The sequence below is a fragment of the Tenrec ecaudatus genome, chromosome 13 (assembly GCF_050624435.1).
Source record: "Tenrec ecaudatus isolate mTenEca1 chromosome 13, mTenEca1.hap1, whole genome shotgun sequence".
NCBI classification, from domain to species: Eukaryota; Metazoa; Chordata; class Mammalia; order Afrosoricida; family Tenrecidae; genus Tenrec; species Tenrec ecaudatus.
The window spans coordinates 44,299,952-44,318,438 of NC_134542.1; positions in this window are offsets into that span (position 1 = coordinate 44,299,952).

Sequence of the window (18,487 nt, forward strand, 5' to 3'; positions counted from 1 at the left end):
TGCATACATAGAAACTTAATGACACTTGGAAGGTTTGAAGATCCTAAACTTTGCATAAAAGTGAGATCTCTTGATCACTTTCCCTACTGTTCCCTTTCTATCTAATCTGTCCACCAAGCTAAAGAGTAAACAAAACTTAGTAAACTAGGCAAAATTCAAAGGACAAAAGAAGTCATCTTGCATAAGAAAGTGAAAAACCTACACAAGACAGAGGATAAGGGATTAGACACAGTGAAAGGAATAACTTTATTTTAATTACTATTGCTGAATTTAGCTCTGATTAATGCAATTAACTTATTAAATAAGAAAAATATTTTCTTTATCAGGGACAAAAGGAGATCAGCTGAAGAATATTAACTACAGATCCTGAGATAGTTAAGGTTTATTGTGCCAACCTGGCCGATAAAACATGTGAGAATAATTGAAGTGCAGAGAGATAAATCGATAAATTGAATAACCAAAATTGGTGGAATAAAGGTATGTAGTGGCTGGCTTACAGACTTTCGCAGGTGGGCGTGAATATATTCAAAGGTGAGCTTCACCTTTATAGTTCTCGGGTCTCTTGCTTTCTGATGGTCGGACCAGGGTGCAGCTGCCTTAGCCAGTTCCCTGCTTCCATTGGCAAAGCTCACTTCCTGTGAGACATCCCTGAGGAGAAGCCATATGGACCTAACCCCATGCAGCCCTGGGTGCTGAAGCAGCTGTGTGGAGACCCGTGCCAATATTGAGATGCTTACATGCTCACTGATTTGGCTTTTCTCCTGCTGTTGACATCACTGTGTGTGTTTTATGAGATGGAGGAGGACTTTGTAGATTGATGTCAGACGTATGGACTAAAGTTGGACCTATGCGTTTGGGCAACACTGGGTTGGGATGCTTTCTTAATGTAAACTTACCATTTTTATAAAACTCTCATATGTATATTTCTGTGGATTTGTTTACCTAGTTTTCCCAGACTGACACAGGTTCTTAAAGTTAAATGAACTAAGTGATCTTTCCAAATGCAAAAATGTGACAATATTAAAAATTGTAGCTTTGAAAGGAAACTCCTATTTCTTAAGGAATATGCATATTCATATTTTATATTTCATGTTGAATTCTTTATGAAACTAGGAAATACATTTCTTTAAAATAGCACATTCATATACTTGCTCTAATACTTGAACATAAAGAGTTTATTGGCTTTTTTGGTTACTCCATATTGTTGTATTTCAAGTAAACTAACCTGAGGATTGTTATTAGGTGCCAACAAGCGGGTTTCTCCTCATAGAAACTCTAAGTACAATAGAAAGAAATAGAGCCCAGTTCTGTGCCATCCTCAAAATTGTTCATAAGTTTGAAAACATTGCTGCAGCCTTTATATCAGTACATTTTGTGCATTGGCTTCTTCTTTCATTGCCCCTCTACTTGACAGAGCAGAATGTCTTTCCCCAGGGACGGGTATTTCCTGATAACAAGTCTTGTCATCCTTGTTTCTAAAGAGCATTCTGGCTGTACTTCTTCCAAGAGGGATTTGTTTGTTCTCTTAGCAGTTCGTGGCACTTTCAATATTCGTCACTAGTCCTGTACTGTGTATACTTGCGTATAAGCCATGTTTTTAAACACATTTTTGTATGCTGAAAAAGCCCCTCTTGGCTTAAACTTGAATGAGGGTCCCACTTACCTGTTCTGCGGTGCAGTGCGGATGTTTTCCGGTTTCTCCTGCTCATCTGCAGGCGCCTGTAGCCTCTGTGGGTGGTCTGATGACTACTGATATCACCGCTCTTCTTTTATCCTGCACGCCTGCAGCCTCTGTGTTGTCCACGCTCGACAGAGCAAGAACCTGCCCGCTTCTATGCACTGGTGCCTGGGGCGCACCGCATCCTTGTCAGATGAATGTCGGATATGGTTGCTCCTCTTCTGTTGCTCTTCTCCAGGGCTGTGACCAATGGCGTAGCCTTTACAGTCTTACCCATGCTTGGTCACTCCCCTTGCTTGGCCCAAGCATTGCTGAATACAAGTACCGGTATATCTCTGGTCTTGCATATACAGTACTTAGTCTGCTATATTTTATTATTTTCTTTTCTTATTAACCTCTATGTGGACCTCTATGTGACTCTGTTTACACACAGAGAAGCCTGTGTTGGAGCTCATGATATACATGCCGCATTGTGTATGCGCTGTTACTGCATGTATTACATGAGCACTTCCCATACATGTGCAGTAACACTGTGTACGAGGAAATGCTGCGTATGTATGCAGTAACACAGTGCGTACACCGAGCAGCGTGTATATTATGAGCCCTAACACAGGCTGCTGTATGCAAACAGTCATTTCATCACATTCTGGAATATCATCAGGCTGCAATAGGCCTCAAACTATGAAAGCTGCATTGTGTACAAGCAGGAAGGCAGCGTATGTAGTAATGCAGCAATACAGTAACAGTGTCTATAGATAGTCAAGTCATCACATTCTGGAACATTATCATACCAAACTCTCCAAACCCTTGGTGATCCAGCATGTTTTGGGTCTCCTGGTGTCTTTTGAGTGCGATCTGTTTACCATGGTGAAGTCTACCTGTCTTGATGCATTCTATTGCCAATTGATTTTACTTGTTTATATGTATGCTGGTAGTTGCCTGGACACCACTGTTTTTATTGTAAATGACCTCTTTTAAGAATTCTAACTAGGGTTTATTTTTAGAGTAGGGCTTACAAGATGTTTTGAGAATTCAATTACTATGGTATGGCATTCTTTTCCAAAGACTTTTTTTATCCTATTAGAAATAGATCCCAATATTTCTAATCCTGGGCCAAGATGAAAACACAGGTCATACGAAGCTGGTTTCAAACTTAAGGTTGTGTTAAGAGCTGGAGAAAGCAATAACAGTATTGCGAGTAGAGAATTTTGGGTTGACGAAAAACAAGTGAGGGAGTGGCGGAAAATGAAAGTTGACTTGGAAAAAAGCTTGACGTGGTTTAAGGACTTCATCTGGGGCTCTAGAGACTGAATTAGACCAATGGTTATGTGGTGTCATCACAATGGTACTGTGCAACACACATGGGAATTTACTTACGTGCCCTTCAAATGGCTAAAGATGACCTATTAAATGCACCAGGCATTGAAAATTTTGTCGCGTCAGCAGGATGGTGTACCCGCTTCATGAATAGTTTTGCCCTATGTTTGTGGCAAAGAAAAAAGATTTCACAGAAGTTGCCAAAAGACCTTGATGAAAAAGTGATGCCATTCCATTCATTCATCATAAAACAAAGAAGGATCCATAACTATGATCTGGAAGATATTGGGAATATGGATGAAACACCTATGACCTTTGATCTTCCAAGCAACAGAGCTGTGGCAAGTTTGGGAGACAAACTTCAGAGGTTGGTGCACACATTTAAATAACAGTTCTATTGACTAGATTTCCTTGTATGCGTGTAGATCTTGTACAATCACAGATGGCAATGTACTTCAAGATAGATTATGGAACGTCCCTTTCTGATGATGATTGTAGCACCATTTTTCTTGAATCTGTCATTCCTAACATTGTCTGACTCAAAATAATGAATACCAGTCCTTTTCAGCTCCCTAATGCTTACTACATCAATCTTTGTTTTCCATTTCATTTTTGATGATTTCCAATTTTCCTCGGGAGAAAGACAAGGCTTTCTACACTTGTAAGGAGTTAGTTTTGGAAATACCAAGGGGTAGTTCTACCCTATCCTATAGGGAGTTGTTAGAATTGACTTAATAGCACCATGTTTTCCATTTTTCCTAGATTTTCACTCTTATACTCCAAGTTCTAATTATTAATAGATGTTTGCAATTGTTTCTTCTCATTTTGAATTTTGCCCATCTTTACTTCACTGTAGACTAGTTCGTCCTTAGTCATATTTTGAGTGCCTTCCACCCATAGGGGCTTATCTTTTGGTAGTATCTCTGACAATGTTTGCTGCTCATCATGAGGTTTGCAGTGACTGATTCCTCTGAAGTGGTCCATCTACTCATTCTTCATAGTCTGTTCTTTGTCTGGAGCCTAGTAGTATTTTAAACACCACTGACATGTCTTCCAGCAGCACTGCACCACACAAGCCAGAACACTATGACCCACTGGCAGTGGGCGGTGCACTCATTTTATTAGTTGTGCAAATGTGAGCAAACACATACACACTATACTTATTTCATTTTAAAAATCACTCCTGGTATCATTTCCCCCCAGTATACAGCAGGCAAGAAGTACAGGTATTAGTCATACGCTTCATATCATTGGAAGAATGCCTGTTTGAGGGTTTTTTTTCCCTGCCTGGTGATACTTAAGTGTCATTTCTGTTTATCTTCGCCCCACTCAATTAATATACAAAATTACTCAGCCACATCATTTAGCATTTTCCCTAGCAAATACTATGTGGTTTACACAATGTTAAAGCTAGACTAAATTAAAGCTCATTATATGTATAAACATTCCATTTGCATAACACCATTTCATTTATTCATTGAAAATCATATTGTTAATGATTCTATTCCAAAGGAAGTTTGCACACACAAATATCAAATAATAGCTATGAGATAAAATCAGCTCAATGCCAGAGATTCTGATTTTTGCTTTGGAAGGTGGATAGAAGGGCCCCTGGTGGTGCCATGAGATAAATGTTGGTCTGGACCATCTACAGACCGTTCTGTGGGAGAAATGAGGTTGTCTGTTCCTGTAAATGTTTAGTCTTGATCACCCTACATGGGGTCACTAGGAGAAGTAAGTGACCTGATGGCCACGGATAAGATGCAAGGAGTTGTCTTGAGTGGCCTTTTGCTATTTGTTTTCTCAAAATCAATTTATAGAGTTTCTTCTAAGTAGCTGAGAACCCATGAAGATATATGTAGTCTGTCTAGGAAAATCACCTCCTAACTGGTAAGAAGTATGAACTGGTTACAGAAATCCCAGTGCACAAAGTTGAACTGCTGATCTCCAGGAGCTTCAGAGGAAAAGGGTGAGGCTCTCTACTTCTGTAAGAATTTATAGCCTCAGGAAACCAAATGGACCATTCTATGAGTTCATGATGAGTCAAAATTGACTTGATGTCCGTGAACCGCGGCCAGACAGGACAAGCAGATAGCTACATCAAAAACAGGTGAGGGCAGTTCCAGGAAACCTTTTGGGGTGAGTCTGTCTCTTAAAGATCCCTTAACAAGATCTTTAAGCTATTTTTTAAAAAATCATTTTTTTGGGGGGGGCTCTTACAGCTCTTATAACAATCCATACATAAATTGTATCAAGTATATATGTACATATGCTGCCACCATCATTTCCAAAACATTTTCTACTTGAGCCATTGGTATAAACTCCTGTTTTTTTCCCCCTCCCTGCTCCACCTTTCCACATTTGAATCCTTGATCAATTATATATTGTTGTTATTTTGTATCTTATACTGTCTCTTGTCTTCCTTCACCCATATTTCTGTTATTTATCCTCTTGGAGGGTAGGCTATATATCCAAACTTGTGATGTGTGGCCCCTTTCACCCCCTTGCCTCTCCCAGACCATCCCCCTACCCTCATGATATTGCTATTCCGGCTACTGTTCCTGAGGGGTTTTTTTTGTTTGTTTTAAATCATTTTATTGGGGATTTATACAGCTCTTATCACAATCCATACATACATCCACTGCATCAAGCATATTTGTATATATGTTGCCACCATCATTTTCAAAACGTATTTTTTTCTACTTGAGCTCTTGGTATCAGCTCATTTCTCTCCTCCCCTAACCTCCCACCCTCTTGAACCCTTGATTACATATATATATACATATATATATATATATATATATATATATATATATATATATATATATATATTTCATATCTTGCACCGACCATGGGTTCCCTTCACCCTCTTTTCTGTTGTCTGCCCCCCTGGGAGTGGGTTATATGTAGAAGATCATAGTGATCAGTTCACCACCCTAAAGCATGACCAATCTTGTCTGATCTGGGAAGTTAAGCAGGGTCGGGCCAGGTTAGTACTTGGATGGGAGATCTGTAAACTCTTTTACACTTACTACCTCTGAGATCCAAGAACCAGTTCTCTCTTGTGGACTACATCTCGCTCTCAGAACTACATTTCCCAGAATGCCTTACACCAAAGTCATCTAGTGAGAACAGAGTATGCTTAAGAGAGTTTACCAGAATCTCTCATACTTAGAGAGAACCCTTAAAAAGTCTCTGAACAGGTGTGTGCTGAGAGAAACAACCATTATAATTTTGAGTGCACTAGTTATGACTCTGCCTTCTCAGAACCTCTAAAAATTCTTCAGCATTGCCTCCATGTCTGACAAGAGTAAACCTTCCTCTTGGTCAAAGACAAAAACCTACTTCTGTTAGCAATTAGTTCATTTTATTTTAACCACACAGCTAGAAATGTATCAACCCACTGGGCCACTCGTTTTTTACTTATACACCTTCTAATACAGGTAAATTGGTCTGGGTTGCTCATATAGATTTTCCCACTGGACTACTATATAATAATGTAAGAAATGGGAATGCTAACTTAAAATCTAGTAAGGAAAAAGCCATCATGTATCATAGATATGTAACAGAAGCTGATGTTTTCATTCTTATCTTCCTTAGCCATGAACACACATGAACACAGTCACTGACTGCAGTGCTCCACCCAGGTGCTTTTTGTCAGCACAAACCTACTCAATACTATTAACAATGTAACAGCCGACAATCCTAGTGTAACAGGTTTTACCAGGCATATACTTGCATTTCTTCAATCCTGAAAGTTTGCTGGGACATACTTTGCAGAGTCTAAAGTTTCTCTTTAGCTATATGGTTGAGAAATGTATATTGGCAAATTATAAAATTCATTTCACTATAACAAAGGAAATAATGTAGACATCCCCAAAATAAAAAGAAAACAGACTCGCTGCCATCAAGTTGATTCCGACTGATAGAGGCCCTGTAAGACAGCACAGAACTGCCCTGGGGGCTTCCAAGACTGTAACTCGTTATGGGAGAAGAAAGCCTGGTGGTTTTGAACATTGACTTTATGATTAGCAGCCCGATGCATTGTTTGAGAGAGTATATGGTACACAGAAGAAATAATGAGTATAAAAATATACTAACCACGAAAGCAGGACAATATATTGAGAAGCCACAGCTGCAGAAAGAACCCCTTGTGGAGGAGAGCATTATCAACACTACGAGGAGCAAGACAGACAGTGCTGACATTGTGAAATAACTTCGGAAACCTGTAATGTCTATGCCTCGGTTGCCTCTCTGATCACAAACTTCCTGTTCCTAAAAGCCCAAGTTCAACTGCTTGAAGAGGCAGGCACAGGCAGGACGGTCGGAATCCCCAAACAACCTCCAAGGAGAGCTCGGCCAGCACTAGGTTCAAACTCCGAATTAGGAGCTGTGCACCTGCCAGACGACTTCTGCGAGGGATCCCAGAGGCCCTTGCTACAGACCCTATTTTGAATTTTTAGACTCCAACGTTGCCCAGTGCTGCCCATTTATCCACTGGGGAAAACCGGAAGAGACCAGGAAAAGCTCATAAAATGATATGGCTGCCCAAAGCAGCCAAAAGAAACACAGATCTGGATTAAGAAAACCGCCCCATGAAGACATTTGCTTTGTAAGCTCAAAGAGACGCTGTTACCTTTGGCTCGTCGCCCCTGCAGGTCACGAGGGAGGCGTGGTTGTCTGTGGCCCGCTTCCCTGGCAGCTTCATCCTTTTCTTTAGTAAATGCCTTAATGCAGTTTTGACGTCTGGTCTTTTGTCCACGCCCATCTCCAAGAACAGCATTCCATAATTAGGTGCATCCTTCTTATGAATCATAACAAATACTATATTGAGTATAAGCTGGTGTTGCAGTTGTTAAAGCACTCAGCTGCTGTCAGCAGTTAAAATCTGCCCGAACCTCCATGAGATAATGATATGAAATTCTCTGCAAATGTTTAGTTTTGGAAACCCTTAGGGTAGTTTGACTCTGTCCAATGTCCATTTATTTATTATTTGTTGGTGGGTTAGATTAATAGATGTAAATGTGACTTTTTAAAATTGCTCATCCTGTGGAAGAAGCCCTGGTACACAGGGGTTATGTGTGGGCCGCTGATTACAAGGTCAGCAGTTCACAACGGCCAGCCCCTCTTCAGAAGACGACAAGGTCAATTGCTCCTGTAAGGAAATCACTCTTTCTTGCAGGTCAGGACGTGCCCACGTCAGCTCCATGGCAGTGGAACTGTCTGGTTTGGGTTATACTGTGCACTTTGGCCATTTCCGAACAATGTTTTTGTGGTCTTTTGTAATTCTTTTCATGCTTGACAATGTAAATGGCAGTTCCCCACATATATAAACAGAATTACTTTTTGTAGAGGATGTTGTCAAGACATAGCTTAGATCTAAATATTGAAAATGGTGCTCTTTCATGTTCTGTTTAAATTTAAGTTGAGTTAGTAAATACTACATTTTATAGCCAACCAACACGAAAAGCTAATTTCCCATTAAAAATTTGATTTGATATTGGCTAATCAATAGGTAAAAAAACATGGCTCTTTTCAGGTTCATATCCATATATAAAGGATAAATATATGTTTGCTTTAAAATTAGTATGGGTTGAGTCAGCATTTCTTAATTAGCAGTTATTATAAGCTATTTTACAAGCATTAATTACCTCTCTGGTATATATTTGTGATAAATCTTCTAGACATTGAGGGTGTTTTGTTTTGCTTATATTGGTTGAACTGTAAGGAAGACTTGATCTTGACAGGATACATATGGCTTTGTACCAGCTTGCATTCCTTTTTCATGACTGTCAATGAGCAAACTGGAGTTTCTGTTAATATTAAAGAATTTATTGAAGGAACTAAAGAATTCCGTCTTGGGAAATACCTGGTTCTGATTTACCAAAGTACTGTAGCTAAAGGAGATTTTCACAGAATTTAAATATAGAGGATCCAAGAATTTACAGGAATATTCTGACTGCTTGACATTTGCAAACCTATGCTTTAACAGATAGAAGCCAATAGCAAGTACTCTTAAGTGTGATATTGCTCTACTGAGGTTGAGTCATTTAATGGCTTCTTCTGTGGATATTTCCAGGGCCATGGAGAATAAGCACACCCTTCTGAGGAGCAAGCTATGCAAGAAAAGGGAGCAGAGGCTTGCTGTGACCTGCTGGCCAGCTATCTCTGGAAAGCCTGCTCAGAATAACCAAGAAGCAGATTAAGCATGAAAAACATGAGCTCTGACCTGCATTTTAGTAGATAGTTCTACTTATGCAAAGCACCTAGTTCTTTTGAGCTTCTTCACAATGACATTTTCCATTGATATATTGTTTTCTGTCATTCAAAAGTACATTTCTCAGTTGGCTTTGCACCTCTACCTTTAAGCCTTATCACTGTTTTGCAACATAGATGAGTTGATTCTTTGAAATTGCTTATAGGTAGCTCATCTGTACATTTGTTGTTGCATGTTTGCGTATTTCTCATCAACATTCACATCGTCTTCTCACTGAATTTCTGTGATACATATTTACAAAGGATTAGAGCCTGCAGTGAATACTCTAGCAGGAGGAAAAAAAACCACACATTGCTTCCAAGTGCTGTATAAGTCCCTGCCTGGCTTCTTAGCGAGATATCTAGGTGGCACTTACAATTCTGGTGGATGTGCCCTAACAGTATATTACAGGGTACATTCTGTGCACCAGTTTTAGAAGTCGGTCACCACGCTGCACTAGCCAGCCCAGGGAGGCACATCCTCAGGCCATGCAGCTTGCCTGGGTGTACCCTGATGAAAATTGGGGAATCAAGATCCATAAGGCCCACAGTTGAGAGATGGGAGAGAGAGTGTCCTAGGAAGAGAAAAGAGGTCTGGCACAAAGCACTGGGAGCAGTCATGTGTCTGAAACTGCGATTTCAACAGCCTAGGATCATTTTACATCTTAAGCCAGCAGGCATCAGACCCGCTAGGCAGATCTTAAACTCCAAAGGCAGCAACTTGCTTACTCCCTTGTCCATGCCTGTGCAAGACGCAGACATGCACAGAGCATGACTGGATTATGAGTGGCTCTAAGAGATGTGACCAGACCCTGGATGAATTCATTCATAACCTGAAGACACAGACAGGCCAAGTACCTCACATCTGATGAAAAGCTCTAGACACAGTTCATTCAGCAGCAACGTAGTTGAGTTTCCACCTGTAGCATTGAGTGCGTCTCTTTCCTTTCTAAATAAACTGCTTTTGCTTGCTGTTTGTAGTCCGTGGATCCGTTCTTCAGGTCTCAAGGTCAAGAAGTCCTGGACACATTAGTGAGCAGGTGCAACGTAGTCAAGAGTCATACCCTGACTACCTGTGTGAAAGCCCCGAACCAATTTTATGAACTTTTGCAATCTGAAACGGTGTACATATCCCAATCATGGTCCCTTTCAAGCTTCTGTCATCTTGCCTATGATTGCGATGAACGGATCTGCTACCAGTTAGGGTGTGAGCTCAAATTCTGAGCCCCTCAGTTGGAAAGAGCTATGGGTGGGAGTGGCAGCCCAAAATAGATGCTTGAATTTCCCACATAAATGTCCATTGAATTCAGTCTGATTATTAACCAAAGATGAATAGTTCTCTTAGGCAGCATGTTTTATTGAAGTGGAGTTTCTGTGCATACTTGAACACTATTTTGGTCTTGTGTTGATCGTCGTTTTCCTTGGAGTAATTTTTATTTACCCTGTTTAAGGTTTCATAAATGTGTCTCTATGAATCATATTGCAGTTGAGGGCTTTCCCCCCTTAGGGAAATCATACCAAAAAGCCGTGGCTGTGGAGTTGATCCAACTCATACTGTCCATCCAGGACAGAGTGAATGGCCCCATTGGTTTCCTCATCCGGAATCTGTACAGGAGCAGATGATCAGGTCTTTGATCCCACAAAACAGCTGTGGCTTTGAACGGCCAACGTTTTGATTAGCAACAGCGCACTTAATCCTGTGCCATCAGGTGTACTTACATTAACAGCACTCAGCGGATATATTTTATGGTTCTGATGGGGACTCCTTTTAATCCTAGAAGTTGGCCGTTTGACTTTGAAGGAACCATAGTTTAACTAGAGTATCTCACCATAATTAACCCCATTGTAACCATAGCACACTAAGTAAGCCTGAGTACAGACATTTTGTACTGACTCAATTATGGCCAATTTGAAAACCTGTAATTCTTGTAACTGCTGTTTTTTGTAACTGTTGAGCCATCACCACTATGCCTTTGTATCCAAGTTCCTCTTTTCTCCATACATTTTCTCCATATATCTCTCTATGCCTTGTTTCTTTCATTATACAAAACTTCCCACTTTGAGCACTGAGGATCTTGGGAGAATTAGGCTCTAGCTGCCCCCACCCCCATTACCACTGACTAATAAAGGGTTCCTAACTTTAAATAAAGTTGTATGTGGGTGTTATTAGTCTAGGTACTTTAGAGAAACAAATCCACAGAAACTCGTGTATAAGAGAGAGTTTTATATAAAGGGTAAGTGCACATCACGAAAACATCCCAACCCAGTGCTGCCCAAGCCCACTAGCTCAACATTAACCCATATGTCTGAAACCACGCCACAAATTCCTCCTCCATCTCACAAAACACACACTATGATGCTGACTGCAGGAGGAAAGCTGAATCAGTGAATGTGTAAGCATCTCAGCACTGGCAGGGGTCTCCACACGGCTGCTCCAGCACTCAGGGCTGCTCGGGGAAGGTCCATGTGCCTTCTCTTCTGGGATGTCTTGTGGAAGTGAGCCAAGCCAGCTGTAGCAGGGAACTGGCTAAGGCAGTTGAACCCTGGTCCGACCATCACAAAGCAAGAGACCCAAGACCTAGAAAGGCAAGGCTCAGTGAGCCATTTATTTCTCCACCCTTCAATTAGCCCCGCATGTGTTTATCGGCCAGGTTGGCACAATAAACTTTAACTAACTCTGAGGGTTAATCAAACTCATTCCGCCACAACATAACAATTTGCGCCAGCCACTCACATTCAGTATTAATGTCGTATCACAGAATGATAGAAACTCTTGAAACGACCTTGTGACCTAGTTGTGTTCCAAAAAGCAGTGATGCCTGCCAACAGAGGTGTTTCATAAGGTAAGTGATGGTGTGGCAACCCGAGGAATTATACAATATAAACAGAAGGCTCTCTGAATGATGCACAGGTGCCAGCCACATCCCCAGGAGAGAGGAAAGTCTATGTGTGCTCCTTCATTTGGCTCATTTCTCCTTGACGGCTACCTACATCTAACTAGAGATCATTCCAGCCAAGACCTGCCTGGGTCCACAAGTTTTCACACTGAGCCTGGAAAGTGAATGTGGAGCAGGTAGTTTAGTGCAAGCATAACTTGGATGCTTACGCACTGATTCAAAGCGAAAATAGCCAAGGTTAAGAAAGAATATACCTAAATATGCACCTGCATTGCTGTGCTGGAGAGTGATATTGAAAGGTCCCGTGTTACTCAGTAGACCTCGGATATTTAAGCAGTTAATAGTCACTGATTCTACTCTAGCAGCATGGCCCCTGTAACTGCTAACGTCAGAAGGGTGCGCACTTACAGAAGCATAATAGCCACTCGTGTATCTCGAGGTAGAGTCTCATCGATGGAAAAGAGCAGAGATATTGGAGATAATAAAATGGCTCAGGGAATAAAACAGGATATTCATACAACCCCCCACGGAGTTTGAGTGGAAGCTTGAGTTTCAGGTCTGAGACAAGAAGGCAGCGTGAATTGGGGGCACCTGGGTTGACAGCGTGCCAGATGTGCATATCTGAAAGGAGGAGGGACACTACAGAGGACCAGCAATAGCAGAAGTCCTGGCGGAAGGCCAGCCTTGGGAGGAAGTCCACCAACAGCCAAGATAAGGTCTGGCATTATGTTTTGCCAGGTCTTTTCGACTAGCTAAAGGCCTTTTGGACTTCTTTTATAAAGTATTGTCCTTCAATAAATTCACTCTTTTCGTTCAACCCTTTCTCTCACTCTTGTCTGAAGTTTGTCCCTCAGTTGAACTATTTCTTGCTGGCAGGATAAGAACCGAGGAATGGAGAAGCTCGAAAGGGTGAACCTCCTCCAGGTAACAGCACCCTTGGAAAAAATAGATCAACCCCCTCAATTTTTTTTTTCAAAAAGAGACTTGTTTACATTGAGTTGAATATATATTTATATTTCTCAGGTACCTACCCAAGTTTTTCCTAGTGGATTCAATATTTAAGAGTTTACCTGCTGCATTGGGTATTCAGGGATAGAGACTAAACTCTTACCAACTCACTGCCTTCGAGTTGAACCTGACCTATGCTGACCTTACCGACAGCGTAGAACTTCCCCCGTGGGCTTCTGAGACTGTGCACCTTTAAGGGAGTAGAAAACCTCCTCATTTTTCCCATGGAGAAGTTGGAGGTTTCAAACTGTGGACCTTGTGTTAGAAACCCAACTCCAAACCCACTATTTTATCAGGACTCTGTACTAAATGGCAAGGCACTAATAATATATCTAAATTCCTACATGTGTAGGCAGATGGACACACCAAAAAGCTGTGCAATTTTCGCAAATTTCGACATATAAAAGCAGTTGAGGAGTTACCATGGGAAAATAGAGGGTGTGGTTGGTAGCTATAAATAAGAGTGGATTTATGTCTATCCACCTACCTAAATGAGGGGGAATTAAAACTTTCATAGAAAAATAGAATAAAAGAATATGGATGTTTTTCCCATGACCTTTTAGACATTCAATAGTATTTCTATGTCAAAATATCTATAGCTTTTTCCTTTCTTTTGGAGAATATACAGGCAGTGTAGACTGAAAAGTTACTGGATAATCACTCACTAACATAACAGATTTACAAGTAATAATATTTTAACTGTGTAGCAATTAAATCAGAGCCCTTTGAGGTCTGTACTCTCAATGCCCTGTTGAAACTCCATAGGGGAGGTAAATAATGAATCAATATGTTATAATCCCTAGGATATGCTCTTCATACTTGACAAGTCATGGTATCCCTTTGCACTATGTGCAAGGATTGTTCTCTTTGCCAATGTACATCTTCTGCAGTGTGAGCTGATCTTTATGAAATCATTCACGATGCTTTGCTTAGTGGATCATCAGCTGTCAAGGTGGCAGATTTCTTTTGGTATATTGTCTTTTAAGGTAGAAAGAATTCCGAATGAATCTGGAAATATTTTTAATATGTGTTGAAATATACGTCTCTGACCACTGTCAATACCACCCATCCTTCCCTTCATCTCGTTACCTGGGTGTGTTGCTTGTTGTATTTAGAAAAGACGAATTAATTCTCTCGATTCCATTTACTTCTATATACTATCGTATAGAATTACAGTTTCCTCACTCTTTATCTATGTGTACATAGATATACAAATGTCACATTCTCTCAGTCTAGAGAGCGCATATACACACTCCATACATGCATGTGCATCTGCTACTTAGGCCCCATGAAGGACAAGAATCATATTTCCCTATTCATTTCATTATGTCAAACATCATTCTTATTAATAACATTCAATATTCTTTTTAATGAATACAAAGGTTATTCGTGTTTTTATTTATAATTTAGTCCAAAATATCAGTTTAATCAGAATGCCCTATTCCCCACATATTCTGGTTAATCAAGATTTTGTTATCTCTAAAGCCAAGGAACTTGAGAGTGCTGCATCTGATAATTACTTTTTCACTCTAGACCCGGTCACACCTCTGTAACCCGCCAGAGATGAATTCTCAAATTTTCCTCAGGGTTACGTCCATGTCTGCTCATGAAGGCGTGACCAGGTTCAGGAAGAAAAGTGATAAGCAAATGTGATACATTCTAATTAGATTTTCCTGCCATCTAGGCTAGGACCTCTGTTAATAACATAGCCACAAAAATAGGAAAATGAGTATTAGAGGCTAATGAAGAAATCTTAATAAAATTGATAAACATTTTTAAACTAAACATAAAATCAGGTTATTATTATCTAATTTTATAGGTACAGCATTTTCTTAGACTCCTGCTGCTTTACAATCTGAGAAACTTGTGCTCACGGAAAAAGGTCTTTGTTGATTGGTTCAGGATTGCACAATTCCTAGTTTTCTTTTCTAAAAGAGTGTTCTTCCACATGTTTATTAGTGTATCTCCAAGCTGTGTTTCATTACACTTTCATTTGTGGGTATTGCTGTTCAATTAGAAATAGCAAACCAATTAGGCCACAGCACGTTGATTTAAAGAAGTGCTTATCAACCTTTCAGAAGTTTGGTGCCAATTTGCTTGTCATTCTGTCAAAGTATAAGTTATCTGGTGCATAGGTAATGGCCAGACCCCTTCTTTAGGGTGGCTAGCTAGGAATAAATAATGGACATTTTGCAAATGATTTCAAACAAGGCAGACAACAGCATAGTTGGTAAACCATGTAATTTGAACACCTCCCCCACCAATGTCACACTCATTGCAGAAGTCTTTGATTGGCAGCTCCAAATAAAGGCTTATTTTTACTTTATCATTTACTTTGTCTGTAACAGTGCTCTTCTACTTGTGCCTGTCTCTACTTCTGCAATTTACTCACGCTTTTCCTACTGTTTCACTAGCATTTCAAGAAGGTTGAAGTCCAGTGGAAATTCCACTTAATATTCTCAAATTCGAGATTAAAAAAAAATCATTTTCTTGGGGCGCACACAACTCTTATCACAGTCCATACATACATCAATTGTGGAAAGCACACTTACGTATTTGTTGCCCTCAGCATTCTCACAACACTCATTTTCCGCTTGGGCTCCTGGAATCGGCTCCTCATTTTTCCCCCCTCTCTCCCTGCTCCCCGCTCCCTCATGAACCCTTGATATTTTGTAAATTAATATTTTGTCATATCTTACACTGCCTGACGTCTCCCTTCACCCACTTTTCTGTTGTCCATCCCCGAGGGAGGAGGTTATATGTAGATCCTTGTAATCGGTTCCCCCTTTCTATCCCCCACCCTTCCCTCCTCACTCCCGGTATCACCACCACTCCCACCACTGGCCCTGAGGGGTTCATCTGTCCGGGATTCCCTGTGTTTCCAGTTCCTATCTGCACCACTGTACAGCCTCTGGTCTAAACAGGTTTGTAAGGCAGAATTGGAATCATGATAGTGGGCGGGGGGGAAGCATTTAAGAACTAAGGAAAGTTGTTTGTTTCATCAATGCTACACTGCACCCTGAGTGACTCATCTCCTCCACACTACCCCTCTGCAAGGGATGTCCAGTTGTCTACAGATGGGCATTGGTTCCCCATCCTGCACTCCCCCACATTCACGATGATATGATTTTTTGTCCTTTGGTACTTGATACCTTGACCCTTCGACCCCTCGTGATGACACAGGCTGGTGTACTTCTTCCATGTGGGCTTTGTTGCTTCTGGGACAGATGGCCGCTTGTTTACCTTCAAGCCTTTAAGACCCTAGACACTATACCACTCGATAGCGAGGCACCATCAGCCTTCTTCATCACACTTACTTATGCACACATTTGTCTTCAGCGTTTATATGAGGAAGGTGAGCACACAATGATGGTTTTTGTCCTTCGGTGTGTGCTACCTGATCCCTTCAACACCTTGTGATCACACAGACTGGTGTGCTTCTTCCATGTGGGCTTTGTTGCTTCCGAGCTAGATGGTCGCTTGTTTACCTTCAAGCCTTTAAGACCACAGATGCTCGATCTTTTGATAGTTGGACACCATCAGCTTTCTTCATTTGCTTATGTACACATTTGTCTTTATCAATCGTGTCAGGAAGGTGGGTATCATGGAATGACTGTTTAGTTGAGCAAAGTGTTCTTGTATTGAAGGAGTATGTGAGTGGAGGCCCAATGACCATCTGCTGCCCTACTATTAAACCTATAAATATATGCACATAGATCTATTTCCCCCATAATTAAAATATATTTACATATGTAAATGCCTGTGTTTAGGCCTCTTTGTATGCCCTTTACCTCCTACTTCTTTCTTCTATTTCCTTTTCCTTTCTTCTTGTCCCATTACCATGCTCCACCTTCATTTGGATTTCAGTAATTCCTCTCGGTTCCATTGCCCTTGATCACTCCCTACCAGTCCTTCCACCCCCTCCCTGCCACTGGTTTTGAACCACTAGTTCTTCCGTGTCCCTGAGTTGGCCAACACCTCTTCTCTTCCCCCACCTCCCACTCTCCCATGTGCACGGGACTGTAGGTCCACTTGTTTTCTTCTCCACATTGTTTATCCAGCTTATCTTATCTAGATAAACTGGCAGAGAAAATAAATAATATGCACATAAAATTGTGGATGGCCTGGACAGCACCAATCAAAATGGCACATCAGAACACAGTAGCAACACCAACAAACTTACAAACAAAAAGCCATTGACATACAAAATCTAAAAGAAGGTGAGAAAAGAAAGAAAAGCTTGTTAATAGTTCAAGGTCTGTTTGTTGACCTTTAGGAGTGTTTTCCGGGTGAGTCTGATGGGGCGCCGTGCCCTGGCCCCAAAGTCTGTTTTTGATTCTCCCTTGGGACCTCCTTGCTCTGCTTCGCCCCCAGTGTTTTGCCTCGGTGTGGTGGGGTCAGCTTGGTTACACATCCCACACTGTCTCCAGTGCTGTCCCATGTAAGGCTATAGGTCAGTGCAGGATGTCGCATCTCGCAGTGGGCCCGGCCATATGGTCCTCTCTGTGCAATGGCGGTTCTGAGCGAGCTATTGTCCTCTGAGCTTGGTGGGCCAGGGTGTGCTCCACTCCCTTCCTCCCTCTTCATTTGCTTTTGCTTCCTTCTGGGTATGCTAGGTCGGTTCCTTTCACTCACCAGATAGTCTGTTATCATTCTCTGTGGTACACCCTTCCAAGGTGGGGTCAGACTGATTCTGGTTGGGGCTGGGCATATAGTCTAGTTTTTTTTTTATAGATTCCTCCATGTGCTATGTTGCCCCCCTGGTTTGGTGTCTCATGGTGGGGTCTGCATGCACATTTGACATCTGTGGACACACAACCAATACTCTCCCCCTGGGTGCATTAGTGCCCTGTTCCCCCATTTTTTAAATGTGTTGTAAACCTATTCATTCATTTTAATTCATATTTATTGTTATCAAAATTATAAACAGTACTGAACTCTACTAGTTATTTGAAAATCTTTTGGCTTACAATAGTAATGCAAATATGACATCACTACATTTTATCTTTCTTACATGTGTAAGAAACCACTTTACCTCAACCATTAACTTCCAGGCTTCATGAAAAGAATATTGGTTATCAGCAAACACTTTGATTTCCCCCCCTTTTTAATAAACATGTAATGCTTTCCTTAAGAGCATTGAAAGCATGAGTCACAGTCTCTCCTACATTCAGCCGTGTGACAAAAAGTCCCTCTTTCTCTCGTACTAAAAGTATTAAATGCCTTGAATTTAATTTTATACTTCAAAAAACTGAAATCTTGACTTAGAAAGAAGGCCCTCTGGAATAGCTGACTTATTCAACTTTAAGTATTTTATATTATATACAAGGGT